The sequence below is a fragment of the Rattus norvegicus genome, chromosome 20 (assembly GCF_021556685.1).
Source record: "Rattus norvegicus strain SHRSP/BbbUtx chromosome 20, alternate assembly SHRSP_T2T, whole genome shotgun sequence".
Taxonomy (NCBI): domain Eukaryota; kingdom Metazoa; phylum Chordata; class Mammalia; order Rodentia; family Muridae; genus Rattus; species Rattus norvegicus.
In genome coordinates, this window is record NC_141553.1 from 50,622,316 (window position 1) to 50,636,657 (window position 14,342).

General features: G+C 46.4%; 1 long non-coding RNA gene and 1 pseudogene across 1 annotated transcript; one reads left to right on the forward strand and one right to left on the reverse strand.

The window, feature by feature from the left end:
- Positions 1-1,683: 1,683 nt before the first annotated feature.
- On the reverse strand, positions 1,684-3,290 carry Nsrp1-ps1 (nuclear speckle splicing regulatory protein 1, pseudogene 1; annotated as a pseudogene).
- A 7,388-nt stretch (positions 3,291-10,678) lies between these two features.
- Positions 10,679-11,724, forward strand: LOC147998745 (uncharacterized). The gene is made up of 2 exons (XR_015645947.1): positions 10,679-10,984; positions 11,383-11,724. It is a non-coding gene; the product is annotated as an uncharacterized LOC147998745 (long non-coding RNA).
- The last annotated feature ends 2,618 nt before the right edge of the window (positions 11,725-14,342 follow it).

The window sequence follows — 14,342 nt, forward strand, 5'->3', positions numbered from 1 at the left end:
ATAAACTGCCTCAAAAATTAAAAAGTTAAAAATATCATTACAGGAATCTATAACCAGAGACTGTGTGCTAATCAGCATAGCTGATATGAGGATGACCCACGTTAAGCAATTGCCCCAAGGCCTTGCCGGAAAATGGGATAAATACCTTTAGCAAGTCAGCAAACCGTGCACACAGAGGACAGCTGCAGGGCCATCGTACTACATGGGTGAAGAGAGGATGGCTGGTGGCTTGTGAGGTACGTGGCATTTATGATGTCTACATGAGATTTGCCTTTTGAATCCTTGGTTTATTTGCACAAATAGTCTTTCGATACCAAGTTATTATAAAGGTTACGGTAATCTCAGTAAACAGACATCTTGCCGAGCAGGGGAAAGGTTGGTCAGGCAGGTAATGCAATAGGTGTTCCACTGTGGACTCCTCTCTTATAGTAATGCCTTGGGAGCTTGGGAGCTCAATCTGCATCCTCTGTGAAGTCCTTCAGCTGTGGCAGGCCAGGAAGATGGCACTCTTGGAGGTTCCAGACGGTCCTTCAGGGTCTCTGGCCAGTGGCTAGCACTGACAGGTGGGCATGTAAGAATTCAGCAATAGTGTTGGTGAGGCCAGAGTTACAGGGTCTCCAAGTCCCTTTGCCGATGGGGATCACTGCAGAGGCTTGAGTTGCTGTTCCTGGATTACGGTAGTGGGAAACTAGTGTTGCTCCCAGTTCCCAAGTTTTGTATTAGTTTTAGTTTCGTGCTATCATGTCTCACAGCTTAGGGCTGGTTGGCTAAAATGTCAATGTCACCTTGGGGTTGGTTCATATTGGAGCAAGCATTACGTTGTCCGTGTCATACAAAGTGGTTTCACTTGCTTTCCTAAGAATGGAGACTTTGATGTTTGACCCTTCTGGAAGCCTACCTGAGCTGCTATCAAAATATCCTGGTGCCTGCCTCTTCCTCATGGAGGCCCTAGTTAGTCTAAGTGTGTGGTTGAACACAGGGAGGTTCTGTACCTGTTTGCTAAAGGAAGTTTATAGGCTTGGCCGAAACTGTCCTAAGACTAGCTTTAGGCCTAGTAACGAACTACCCAGGGTCGAAAGATTATAGAAAGAAATGGAGTCTCAACCCTCTCTTGCTATTAGATATGTATCAGTATTTGGAGCAGGAACTTGATTGTTACTGAGCAGTCAGAAAACTGACTTTTGACTTAACAAATTTTGAAAATACACTTTAAAAAATACTCTCCAGTTGTTGTTCATACAGTCATATGCTTTTTTTTTTTTATAAGGACAGCATTTAATTGGGACTAGCTTACAGGTTTAGAGGTTCAGTCCATTATTATCAAGGCAGAATCCAGGCAGCAATGGTGCAGGAGGAGCTGAGAGTTCTACATCTTCATCTGAAGGCTGCGAGCAGAATACTCAGTCATATGCTTTCTTAAAATTTTATTTATTTATTTATTTATTTATTTATTTATTTATTTATTTATTATAAATACATTGTAGCTGTTTTCAGACACACCAGTAGAGGGCATCAGATCTCATTACAGATGGTTGTGAGCCACCAGGTGGTTGCTGGGAATTGAACTCAGGACCTCAGGAAGAACAGTCAGTGCTCTTAACCACTGAGTCATTTCTCCAGCCCCAGTCAAGTTCAAGGGTCACAATGCTCTGTGCTCCAAGGAACTCCAGATCTGGGCAGTCCTTAGTCATCTTCTTTCTCAATATAAGTCTTTGCCTTTATCTGCGTCATTTGTCTGGTCAAATACCTGTCTCTAGCCGACATCACTTGTTTCCTCATTGCTCTGCTTTGCAAACTTGCTCACGGCCTCAGGGGGCCTCTCTAGCTCACTGCACTTCCTGGTCTTTCCTCTGCCAGTCTGTGTTTTGTTGCTAGTGATGTTTCCGAACGAGAGGGCTTCCCTCGGTCCCCTTTGTCCTTTTCCATGTTTCTCGCTTTGCTGGACCTTTCTTGGTCAAGAAGGTCATCCTTTGGTCTAGATCTTGGGCTGCTCTCCCTCTATCTCGATGATATTTCTGAAGACTGCCCACTTCCTTCTGGCTTCTCCTTCTCTCTGTACTTTCTACTGTCTTCACGTTTCCCTCCTTGCTTTCCTGAGCTCTCCTTTTGCCTTTCTTTTCTTTCTCACTGTATCGGTCGTGATCATTCCGTTGTCTCTTTCTTGTCCTCTTGAGGAATATTTCTCCCTTTTCCTTCTCTATCCTGTCTTTCTCCCTGTTCTCGTCCTTTCAGTTCATCGTCGTGCCCATGCCTCTTCCAGAAGTGATCTTTATGACTGGCCTCTCTGTGTCTATGAGAACTCTTTTCTTCCTGGTGGCGGCAGTCCTTGTGACAGTTCTCATGGTCTCCGGACTGCCTGTCCTGGTGCTGACCTCCCTTTTGCTCAGGTCCTCTTGACTGGGAACCTCGTGAGCGGTGCTTGGTACTGAGCCCCCTTTCCTCACTGGATGATCGTGAGTGGGCGCGATTCTTGTGATGCTTGAGGTGTTTCACGGAGGCACCGGTGTCTTCGTCCCCTCTGGATTTTACTTTATACCATCCTCAGAGCTCTTAACAAAATCACTGTCAGCGTCTGGGTTTTCCTCCACTTCCTCCCTTCCATCCGGGTAACCCCTGAGCCTCTCTTCTTTTATCATAGCCCTGGCTTCATGAAAGCTGGATGTAGAAACTGCTTCCTCACCAACTGCTTGGTTTAATAGATGTTGATGAAATCCACTGAGACCTTTCTGCTTGGTCACATCCAAATGTGCTTTGAGGGCTGCTGCCCTCTCTTCTCTTCCCTCCTCCTCAGCTCTCCAAGGTTTGTTTTTTTTTTTTTTTTTTGTTTTGTTTTGTTTTGTTTTTGTTTCTTATATAAGCAGATGTCACAAATGTCTCTTTATCATCGAATTCTCCCCTTTCCACCTCTCGTTCTCTCTGTATTTTCATCTCCATTCTCCCTGTTCCTTTTTCCTGATCTTGACTGCTTTCAGTAAGTTGTGACTATATTTGGGCTTTCAATCTTCTCCCCAAAGTTTGGGATTACTTTCTTCCTCTTCCCCCCTGCATTTCGTCATAAATGCTGTCATACTCATACACAGTGGAATCTCCTGCAAGAGCTCTCTGAATCTCCAGTTTGGTCTGTCTCATGCCTTCTTCTTATCAGCTTCTCTCTGAAGGCTTTTGCTCACGGAAGTCTCATCTTCCCATCAGAATCATTCCCAAATACCAATGGTTTTTGAAAAACTCGGTGCAACGGCTGTGTTTTCTTTGGTGAAATTAAGTCCATAATGCCTGCCCGGAATCGCCATCTTATTCCCACCTCCACTGGACATGGTCGACATGGGGCATGTCTTATTTTTATTACTTTTGTTAAAGAAGAAAGACACATAGGTCCTAGTGGTTAGTGGAGAGTGTCAGAAGAGTGTCCTACAAATTCATCTAGTTATTGATTTTGAAAATCTGGATTTCTTAGTGGCTTTCAAAATGATGGATTTCAGGTTCTAGGTTAATAACTGTGTTATGATGATGGTTGTGGTGGTGTGAATGAGAACGGCTCCCATAGGTTCATAGATTTGAATGCTTGGTCACCGGGGAGTGGAACTAATTAAAAGGATCAGGAGGTGGGGACTTGTTGGATATTGTGTCACTGGGGTTGTGTTTAGAGATTTCCAGAAGCCCATTCCAAATCCAGAGTCTCTCTCTCTCTCTCTCTCTCTCTCTCTCTCTCTCTCTCTCTCTCTCTCTGCTACCTACAGATTCAGATGTAGAACTCACCGAGACTTCTCCAGCAGTGTGTCTTCCCGAGAGCCACCATGCTTCTTGCCACCTGAGGACTGAACCTCTGAAGCTCTAAGTCAGACCCCATTAAATGCTTTCTTTTGTAAGAGTCGTCATGGTCGGGGTTGTGGATTTAGCTCAGTGGTAGAGCGCTTGCCTAGGAAGCACAAGGCCCTGGGTTCAGTCCCCATCTCCGAAAAAAAGAACCAAAAAAAAAAAAAAAAAAAAAAAAAGAGTCGTCATGGTCATGGTGTCTCTTCACAGCAACAGAGCCCTCACTAAAACAATGGCATATTTTAGAATGGATACAAGAGCCTTGGCATGTTTAGCAAAATTCTACCATGAGCTGGATCTCTAGTCCCTCAGTTCCTTTCGGTTTTATTAAGACTGGTTTGTTTTTATTACATATACATGTAAGTGCTTTCCTGAGTCTAGTGTACCATGTACATGCCTGGGGCCCCTAGAGGCCAAGAGTACACCAGATCCCCTAGAACTGAAGTTACAGGCAGTGGTGAGTCAGGTGCCAGGAACTCACCCTGGCTCTTCTCCTACTGAGATGTCTCTCCAGTCCCAGTTCCTTTTTTCATTCAGAGATAAGATCTCACTAAGTTGCTGGGGCTGGCTATGAACTCACAACCTTCCTGCCTTGAGCTCAGTAGCTTGGATTACAGGTATGTATCAAGAAACCCAGCAGTTATGGCTGCTTAGTAAAAAAAAGTGTTCTCTCTGTTAACAGCCAGTGAGAGGCAGAGCTAGAGGATCTAGGCCAATGAACTGCTGTGGTTTTAGCAGAGAGGCCATTGGTTCCTTCAGCAAAGGCGGGTCTTAGAGGAACTACGGAAAGGAGCATCCTTGAGAGATGCGCTCCTCCAGGTAAAGACACTCGGAGTGTGCGGAATGTCCTCTTTCACATTTGGCTTGGGCTGAGGAAGTGTCCTTCCTAGAAAATAAATGATGGCTTCCTAGAAAAGATCAAGTTTCTGGGAGCTAAATGTGGCAGGGAAATTCTTTACATTGTTACAAAAAACAAAACAAAACAAAACAAAACAAAAAAAAACCAAAAACCCCCAAAACAAACAAACAAACAAACAAAACCCCAAACACCTAAGGCATCCGCCATCTACGGCTTTGAAGGTTTGGTCTGATACTACTATGTATTCAAATACTAAATACTGGTCCCCCAAAATCTGGTTGCCCTGTACCCCCTCCAGAGGATCCTCAGGGGACAAGAGTCTAGAGCATACCAGCCTTTGTTGTGCGAACTTTGCCCCCAAGTTATCCCTGATTGGCTAAAGATGCTGCAGCCAGGGCTGGGCAGAAGAGACAGGGGTGGAAGGGGTGGAGGTGGTGTTGGTTGGGAGGGTGAGGGGGTGAGGGAATGGGGAGTGGGGGGATAGGATGGGGGTGGGTATGGAGAGGGTGTGGGGAGGGTGTGAGGAGGGGGGTGGATGGGTGTGGGGAGGGGGTGGGGTGGGATAGGTGTGGGGTGGGGATGGGGTGGGCTGGAGTGGGGAGGGGTTGGGTGGAGGTGGGATGGGGTGGGGTGGGTGCGGTGAGGGGGTGGAGTGGGGTGGGATGGGGGTGGCAAAGGGGTGAGGGGGGTGAGGTGGGGGTGGGATGGGGCGTGGGTAGGATGGGTGTAAGTGGCAGGCGCAGGGTGGGGGGGGGGTTAAGAGCGTAGGTTCCGGGCTTGGAGTTTCAGGTAGCAACCGTGTGATACAGCGGGAGAGAGGAAGGAAGAAGGAAGTTGCCCTGGGTAGGTGGATAGTGAGTGTATGGCTGTGAGGGCGGGGCCTGTTGGAGTAAGAGCAGCCAAGGTGGAACCTGGCAAGTGCTGTCTCCGGGTTACTGACAGGGAAGTAGACAAAATAGCATAGAGGGTTGATATCTGCCCAGCTCTAGTGCTTTTAAGCTTATTACAAATTTAAAGTGGTTTTTTTGGGGGGGTCTTTTCTTTGGAATCTATATGATCTAAGTGGGTGGAAAACACCAAAATAATATTTCCCACAACAGGGCTTAACTGAATTTCTCTTTTTAGTCTTTTATTCTGATCATTATCAATCATATATTGATTTCCATATATTGAATCAAGCCCAGGTAAGGATTGAGGAAAGTATTCATGCAGAGGGTTTGTATTTTTATTCTGAGTGAGCTCTAAAATACAAAAAGCAAAACAAAACAAAACAAAACTGTTTTCTTTGTTCTCATACTCCTGCCCTCAGTGTCCAGCTCAGCCTGCCCCACCACATCTGTCCACACCACATCTATCCCACCACATCTGTCCACACCACATCTGCCCCACCACATCTGTCCACACCACATCAACACCGCTACATCTGTCCACATCTGTCCACACCACATCTGCCCCACCACATCTATCCAGGGTCTGGCGTGCGAGCAGGGAAGGCTGCCCCAAGCAGGCCTTCTTTTCAGTTGGAAATGTTGGGAGTCAGATGGATTGGCACAAGGCAAATGTAATTGTGTTAACGTCAAAAATGGAAAATATCATGCATGTTAAATTCTATAACCTGTCATGAAGGAAATGATTTGCTTGGCTCTAATTATATTCTGGATCTGTTTACTGTTGCTTGGAATAAAGACGGTGCCTGTTGGCTTTATGATTCAATGCCTTTATTGAACCATAACAATTTTAGGTCGCGGAATTCTACTACTCTACGTATGTTAGTGAAAATGTATGTGGTATTCTCCTCTACACTGTGGAATCTTCATCAGTGTTCAGTTCAGCCTTCCTAACTCTAAAGACGAAGATATTGGTGCTGACAAAATTGAACACTTATTCACGGTAACCCCATCAGATTGCAGTGCAGATATACTTAGGATCCCAATGCCCACCAATGAGCATTGCCCTGATCACACATTGGAGAAGTGATATCTATAGGCGGCCATCATCGTGGGGAGAATTTTAAATTTGTTGAGAAAAACTAGAGTATCTGCCGTTTCTGCCTTCATTAAGTGTTTGATTTTAAATAGGACTGTATTCCGATCGTAATTATTTATCAGTTACTTTACCTTCTTGCGCTGACTCAAGATAGTCTGTGTTTAAACTTCAGTTTAAATGCAGCATTTTCATGCTTCTGGTTCACCAGAGAAGACACGGGAGAGCAGGGATCAAAGGAATTTTAGTGATTTACTCTCAGCCTCCAACTTTACAGAGGAAGCCAGGGCCAGAAGTACACTGGAGGCTCCTGAGTTTGAGGACAGCCTAGGTTGCACAGTGAGCTTCCATGGCAAAAAGAGGGGGGGAGGGGGAGAGAGAGAGAGAGAAGAAGGAAGGACAGAAAGAAGAAAAGAAAAAAACGAAGAAAGCAGCATCAGGAAAAATGATCACTTGGCCAAGGTGGCCGCTTAGTCTGTTAGCAGCAAAGAATTTAGAACTGAGGTCTCCAGGCCTAGCGAGCTTCGCCACACTGTCTCCAACATTCCTGCATGCTGCATCTTTTAATGCTTGACTCTTTTTTCCTTTTGAGTGAATATAGATGGTTTTAGTTTTTGTGAGTCAAGGTGAAGTTTCCTAGGGTCCCTAACCCTAAATGTTTCCCATTCTCTCACGTCTTGAGCAGATTTGAGTGGAACTAAAAGGAGACTTCAGGGGAATCACTGAATTGAGAGGTAGGTTAGGGAGAGAGTCAACCTAAGCAGTCGGAAGAGGTTGTAGGTCGCCATGGAGATGATGTAACATCTGAGGCACTGAGGAGGACCCACGTGAAATGATTTCAACAGCATCCTTTGGGCCCTGGGTCGTTGGACCAGCGTAAGTATTTCTTGTTCAGTAACAAACTGCATATACTTACAGCCTGATTACAGTATGCAATATAGGAATTACAGAAGAGCATTATTTTCTACCCAGTCCCCGAACAGGCCACAGCAAAGATAAACACAGAGGCACACACATTAAAGATCTAGTCGTTAAGTCACAGCTAAGGTAACGTATCTGACCTTCCCAGAAACCAGAGTTTGAAATTACGGTCAAATCTCCCAATTGGCCTAACAACTAAGATACCTTGGTTTTAATTTTTACACAAAAGAAGTGGCTTGGAATAACCTGCTATTGATTGATCCTTTAAAGAAAACTGTCCTGATTCTCTGTCCCTACCAGATAAGGGAAATAAGCCTCTTTCTTCTCTTGAGCCCATCAGAACACTTAATGCATTTTATCGAGTATGTACTGTCCACGCTGCCACTGAAAATCAGATCTTTAAAAGACATTGTAAGCTGGGCACAGTGGCAATGCCTTTGATCCTATCCCTGAGGAGGCAGAAGGCAGGTGGCCAGCCTGGTCTACGCAGTGCATTTCAGGACAGCCCCAGTTACAGAGTAAGACCCTCTCTCAAAAGAACAAACAAGCAAGCGAACCAACCAGCAACAACAACAAAAGAGAAATGATGATTTTATCTGACAACAGCCACGCTGAGAATTTGGAAGTGTTGTTGGGGTCTGTGAATCTCTGAAGAACGATAAATCACTTTGCAAATGCAAAGAGCGTATATATTCCTGCATGCAGGGGCCTAATTCCACCGAGACAGAAGGACACTGACTGAATTAGCAGATTCAGTCTTAAAGCAAAAAGAGGAACATCAGGGAGGGGTAGGTGAGCCATATCTTGATTGGTGGGTTCTATCTCTGAGGATCTGGGTGATACTATGATTCACACTTGCTTCATGCTAAGAAGGGGTAGCTCTTGACCTCTTGGCTGCAAGCTTGGCTAACTGTCCTTTCGCAAGGTAAGCTTCTTGATGTAAGCCTGCAGTCGTTCCAGTAACTGACTTGCCCAGTTCTGAGAAGTAGAAACGCAGGCCTGGTCTCCTGAGCTACTAGTTGCAGCCTGTTAAGGGGTGAGCCTCACTCAAGCCAATTCACTCCTTTCGGTGTTTGCTATAGTGGACTTTTCTGATACCGGTGCCGTTCTGCTAATCTGGGCATTTCTCAGCAGCTTTATTGATGGCAGCACCACCCTGGTCAAGGCCCAGTGACATGCACAGAATACAAACGTCTGTGCAAACGTGGCACCCGTTTCTTTCCACTTTCCATCCTTACCTGTAGAAGTCTGGTTCTTCCTCCCAGACCCGTGCTCTCAGAAATAAGACTCAGATTCAAAATATATTTACAAATACCTGGGCCATACAGCAAGATGCTTCTCTGGCTAGATCATAACTTAAAATAACCCGGTTGTTTCGACCTCCATTCTGCCCCATGGCTGGTTACCTGTGCTCAGGTACCCTGGGTTCAACTCGTCACATCTTTCCAGGTGTGTCTCTGTGCCTGGCTCTATCCCAGAATTGTTTCTGCCTCCCGGATGTCCCGCCTTCTATTCTACCCCTTCCTATATGCCACAGGTTTTTTTAGTTGACAGGTGACACATCCAAACAATGCACAAGACATTCTCTCTATACCTACCAGCCAACATCTAGGCTGGTTCACCGTACAGAAGAACGGCAGAGGGTAAACGTTGCAGACTTTGTCTCAGACAGACCCAATCCTACTCTCAATGTGTTTCTCTCTCTCTCTCTCTCTCTCTCCCCCCCCTCCCCTTTCTTTGTGTGAATGTGTGTGTGTGTGTGTGTCCAGAGTGTGTGAATGAGTGCACACACACGTGGGCATGTGTTTGTGGAGGTCAGACATTGACATCAGATATCTTCCTTAATCATCACCCACCTCATTTTGAGACAGGGCCTCTCACTGAACCTGGAACTCACCCATCCAGCTACGATGGCCAGACAACAACCTCCGGGCATCCTCCTGTCTCTGCCTCCCCAGCACAGGCATTGCAGATGCATGCAAAAGAAACTCAAAAGTCATAGGTGGAGGGTCATAAAGGATTTACTAATACTCTTCCTTAGAAGACATCAAATTACACAAAGTAAAACTTAGCTAAGGAAATGCTGCCCCCACGTACCCGGAACATAAGTAACGAGCTAACCAGGCCTGTTAAAGATAAGGATAATTATGATGTAAACGTCTGCTAAGCAGAACTAGCCAGCGGTTAGGCTCATCCCTAAAGAACACACCTCTAACAGGCAGCTCGAGGGCCAGCACATGGTCACAACCCAGTGCACGTTAAATCCTAGCCTGATAGAAAGCCCTCAGCTCTCTTCTTGAGAAAAGCACAATTCTGCCAGATGAGTGAGATTCTTCAGATAGAATGCTAGCGATAACTTTGCTGTGTAAATCTCCCATCTGCACTGGCCAGACTTGTAGTCTCCTGCCTTTGTTTAAATTATCCAAAGTATAACGTGAGGCCAGAACCTAAAAGAGATTTAGGACATCCAGTTTCTCTCTCTCTCTCTCTCTCTCTCTCTCTCTCTCTCTCTCTCTCTCTCTCTCTGTGTGTGTGTGTGTGTGTGTGTGTGTGTGTGCAAGAGAGAGAGAGAGAAAGAGAGGCATAAGCCTAAGGAGTTGGTAAAATCTTCTATTTGCGACCACCTCCTCTTTGAACATTAGCCAGAGCCAGACACGCAATATTAAAGAGTTTCCCCTTCACGTCTGAGTGAATGATTTCGTACTGGCTAAGCGTATTATTTCTATACTCACTACACGGGGCTTTTTACATGAGCCTCAGAGATCTGGACTTAGTCCCTCCTGCTTGTATAACAAGCACTTTGCAGGCTCCCAAACTTCTTTAGTGATACAAATTTAGGCGTTACTGGAGTTTCGGAGCAAAGCCCCAGCAATAACAATGCTGACGAGTTAGGCTTAACTGTTCATTTCAATATTCCGGTTACAGAAATAAGTAGTGTCGAAGGGCAGAGAGATGAGAGTCGACAGACCAGACACCTGGGGAGAGGAACAGATAGAGTTCAGGGACTCCTAAGTCTGAGGTTTGGGTTTGAACAGAGAAAGAGCTGGGGCAAGAAGCAAGCGGTGCGCGTCGTCAGGCAGGCTCAGTCAAGTCTGGTCCATCACTGTCTAAATTCTGAGTCTGCATGGTGGCACAAAGAGGTTCTTACTGCTTGGGACAGTCAGCCTCTATAAGATGACAGCTTTTGCTCAGGGTTAATCTAATCATCGGGTGACCTGTCTGCAAACGTCTGCTTTTCCTTGGACCCTACAGGGTTAGGAGTGACTACAGACTTCTATGTCCCTTTGGGAGCATCTGTGTACGCAGCGGGACAGTTTGAGAGCTGACGGGGAACAACTCAGGCAATCTCACGTACCTGTGCGTGCGTGCGTGGCGTGCATGAACATAGGAGTCAGATCCCAACTGCAGGTAGGGTGCTAAGCTTTTCTCCCCACTTAGTTCAGCCTAAGTTGCAGTTGTCAAGGTGATCCTGGAATGGAGCTGGACTGGGAGAGCGTAGGGCTGTGTTGGGATAATGAGGGAGATGGAGGAAGGAGGGATGAAGGGAGGAATAGGAAAGGGACAAAAGCAAAAGGCATAGGGGTGACATACAGAGAGTCTCCATGTGGAAGAGTGAGCAATGATGGGGCAGTGACGAAAGGTGCTCCCACAGCCCCTCAGTGCAGCTGGGGGACGAGCAGTGTAGGCATGCGCTGTAAGCAGCTCAGAAACACAGCCAATGGAGTCACAGTTTGTGTTTTAACACAAGGAGCAGGGGACTCCTGGATCTGTTAACGCTGCAGAATTCGTGGTGAATTTCTCTGCAGATTCAAGTCAAGTGTTATCTGCGAATCAACGGGCCAGTTTCCAAGCTGTGTCTCTTACGGTAACGCACTGATTGGGATGGAAGTTCTGCGAGACTCGGGCTGTGGGCTCCTCAGAGATTCTCAGAACTTCTCACCATGCTCGAAGCTACTGTTGGGGAGCCAGGGGGTGAGAAGTTGCCACTCCTTAGCTGTTAAGAAACAGGAAGAGGATTAGGGTTGTCCTCATAGACAGGTCTGGTCAGTAAGACAGGCACCCTGCCCTGGTGACCTCCTTCCCGCTCTTCAGCTCCTCCTGGTGCCCAACTTTGCCTCTAAACAATACAGACTCTTGTTTGTGCCCTGCGTTTTGTTCTTTCTTGCAAGCAGGTAGGAAGGCACAGTGGGGAAGCCACTTCACCTCCCTGTTCCCAATTCCTTGACATGAAATACAGGCTTAGAATCACAATGTTAGGTGCCCATGGTCCCCAGGACAGTGAGGACCAAAAGGGTGGCCTTCTGGTGACTTGGATTCTATTTCTAAGTAGCCAGCCAGGAGAGGGAAGTGAGAAGCTGCATGCAAAATAAGAGACCAGGGGCCTGGGAAAACACTTGCTCTCTTAACAAAGTCAATAGCTACTCTGTTCTGTCAGTAAGCATGAGTGAATGTGAGCCCAGGATGATGGCCCATAATCAATCAATCTCTCTCTCTCTCTCTCTCTCTCTCTCTCTCTCTCTCCCCCTCCCTTCCCCTCCTCCTTCCCCTCTCCCTCCCTCCCTTCCTTCCTTTCTGCCTGTCTTATTCTCCTCCTCATCATCATTATTATTTAGAAAGTGGAAAGTTTTATGCTAACTTTTAAACGTTGACAGTGTGGGTTAATGGTATTGTGAACTATAACGTGGCAGCGGCAGAGGTAAGTGGGCACCTTGTGTGGCTATGCCAGGGTGTCCCCCTGAGAAAGACGCCATTCGACAGATCTAGTATAAGGAAGGTTTACTGTGGGGGAAGGAAGAGGAGTGAAGACCTGGAAAAGGGGAGAGACAGACAGAGCCATGAGAGGGGGAGAAAGTGAGGACAGAGAAGGACAGAAAGCAAGACAGAAAGAGAAAGACAGGCCAGTGGGGAATACCTGGGAAGAGAGAGGAGGGGGGTGCAGGGCTGGGGTAGCAAGCAGTTCTCTTATACACTCCCAGGTCACCCACCCCTGGAGCCACACCGGTAGTAATGGCGGCAGGTGATGATGCAAGCTGTTGCTAGGTCGCTGTTGGGAGGAGCCAAGCGGAATTTTCTTTAAGCCTGAAGCCCATAGGCTGTGAGGGCCCAACATCTTTCGTAGGTCTTCCCAAAGAGAAGAATTGAAGTCCTTGTTAATGGCACTTGAATTTGCGGCGTGCGCCACTGTGGCAGCCCTGGTGATTCTTGCTCAAGGGAAAGTATGACGGTGATTTACCCTCCGTGATGGGCAGAGTTTGGATGCAAGATCGTCCCACTCTTCACAAATCAATATAGAGCTTTAGCTCTATTGTCTCTGCGGTGTTAGGGATCAAACCCAGGGTCTCGTGGATGTAAGGCAGGTGCTCCACCAAACGAACTCTGTTCTCAGCCACAACGTCGTAGAAAAAATGCCAAAGCATCCAGCAAGTCACACGGTGACGTGAAAACAGCCTTCATAATTAGTTGATTAATCATTGTCAGCCTCTTGTCTTGTGCTGATATCCGAGTAAGACACGCTCAGGGTATTGATTACATCCAAGCCAGGAATCCTTTGTAGCCTCCACCCGAAGGGCACAGTGACCAGAAGCCCACCTCGAGTTACTGCCATTTGCAAAGTGATAACCAGTTGCACAGGCAGCTGTAACCCAAGCTCATCTGCCTATGGGTGGCGGGCAGTTCCCCCTGCACCGCTGTAGCTGGATTGCTTTCAGTCTTAATGGGAATCTTTCTGAGACAGAAACCTAATTCCATTTAGGTAATAATATGCCCACTCAACCTTTCTTCCCGGAACCAGCCAGAACTTCGAACGTTTGGGGGTTTGGGAAGAACTGGCAGAGATTGCTCTCTGAATGCAGGGCTTAGAAAGACTTGCAACTTTACACCATTCTGGGGACTTTTCCCTATTGAAAGGCAATGTCTTAAGTCCAGTGTACTGAAACTCAGGAATGGGAAGAGTTTACATGCCAGTCTTAAACCAAGACTGTTGCCGTTGTTCCAGCCTCCACTCTTCACTCCTCTTCTCTTTTCTTTCTCCCTTCCTTCCTTTCTTTCTTTCTTTCTTTCTTTCCTTCTTTCTTTCTTTCTTTCTTTCTTTCTTTCTTTCTTTCTTTCTTTCTATTAACCTGGACCCCTGGGAGCTCCCAGAGATTAAACCACCAACCAAAGAGCATACACAGGCTGGTCCGAGGCCTCTGACACATATGTAGCAGAGGGCTGCCACATCTGGCCTCAGTGGGAGAGGATGCAGTTAATCCTGCAGAGGCTTGATGCACCAGGGTGTGTGTGTGGGAGGGGCCACCCTCTCAGAGGCAAAGGGAAAAGGGGAGGAACTCTTTGAGGGGAGACCCTGGGGACAACATTTGGGATGTCAATTAACTAATTAATTTAAAAATTAACTTAATTAAAAATTAACTGAAATATAATCACATCAATCTCTCTAACACTTCCTGTGCCCTTTCTCTCCAATCTCTTCCATGCCCTGCCCCCAAATTCATGGCCTCCTTTTCTTTGGTTATTATTGTTACATATACATGCAAAATTACATAAGTACAACCTGCTGAATCTGTGGAATGTTACTTGTACATACGTGATTTCAGGGCTGTGTGTCTTATGACCAATCAGAAGCTCATTTCTGGAGAAGATTAATTGATCCTGGCTCAGAACTTGTTAGTGGCTTGTAGTTCTTTGGGTTGGCTCATGAGTCTTTTTTTTCTTTTCTTTTCTTTTCTTTTCTTTTCTTTTCTTTTTTCGGAGCTGGGGATCGAACCCA